Source organism: Limulus polyphemus, unplaced genomic scaffold, assembly GCF_000517525.1.
Source record: "Limulus polyphemus unplaced genomic scaffold, Limulus_polyphemus-2.1.2 Scaffold12651, whole genome shotgun sequence".
Lineage (NCBI taxonomy): Eukaryota > Metazoa > Arthropoda > Merostomata > Xiphosura > Limulidae > Limulus > Limulus polyphemus.
The window spans coordinates 10064-11618 of NW_013678261.1; positions in this window are offsets into that span (position 1 = coordinate 10064).

A 1555-nucleotide genomic window follows, 5' to 3' on the forward strand; every position below is an offset into this window, starting at 1 on the left:
TACAACATAAACACAACGTATCGTAACACACTACATCATAAACACAATGTATCATAACACTACAACATAAACACAACGTATCGTAACACACTACATCATAAACACAATGTATCATAACACTACAACATAAACACAACGTATCGTAACACACTACATCATAAACACAGTATCATAACACAGTACAACATAAACACAAGGTATCGTAACACACTACAACATAAACACAACGTATCGTAACACACTACAACATAAACACAACGTATCATAACACACTACAATATAAACACAGAGTATCATAACACTACAACATAAACACAGAGTATCATAACACTACATCAGAAACACAGAGTATCATAACTACATCATAAACACAACGTCTCGTAACTACATCATAAACACAACGTATCGTAACTACATCAACATAAAAACAACGTATCGTAACACACTACAACATAAACACAACGTATCGTAACACATTACATCATAAACACAATGTATCGTAACATATTACATCATAAACTCAACGTATCGTAACACACTACAACATAAACACAGAGTATCATAACACACTACAACATAAACACAGAGTATCATAACACTGGATCATAAACACAACGTATCATAACACACTGCATCATAAACACAGAGTATCATAACACATCTTAAACACAACGTATAACACTACAACATAAACACAACGTATCATAACACTACATCATAAACACAGAGTATCATCACACTGCATCATAAACACAGAGTATCATAACAGTACATCTTAAACACAACGTATCATAACACTGTCTCATAAACACAGTGTATCATAACACACTACATCATAGTTGAGTTTGTAGATTGTCTGTGAAAGTTTACATCCGAAATGTAGGAAAATTATATATTTAGATAACTTGTGTAAAAAAAAACAAAAAACCTGTCATTTTTTTACTTTAAATGTTAATTTCAGATCTAGAAAGAGCGAGAAGTATGTAAGTGAAGATAAGATAATTCAAGAAGTGGATTTAGATAAACTAAAATAATTTAGAAAAATTGGAAAATGTAAAATCATATAAAAATTAGAATGATGTTAATATAACATTTGGAATTAAAAGAACCAATAGATAAATCGTCAATTAATGTAAATCGTGAAAATATTGTAGACGTTAACTGTTTTTTTTTTCTTTTGAGATTTATGTAGTTGGTCAGCAGTGACTTTACGTACCTACAAAGAGTTTCACTTCTCCACGGTGGACAGAGCGCAACTAACTCTTTGTGTAGTTTTGCGCTTAAAACAAAATAAACGTTTAAATTCAATAAGTTATATAAGAAAATTAAGTTAAATTTATAAAATTAATAACTTGGGTTTCGTTAAAGAAACAAGTTTACAAAATTGGATCAGAAGGAATCTAAATTATATCAACATATATATATATATATATAATGTTAAAGAACCAGTGGAAGCCGTAGAAGAAATGTGTTTTCGATCTGAGAATAAAAGGCATTTTTCTAATGAAATAGTAGATACAACTTGAAAGAAAGATTTGAAGAATAAATCCAATCA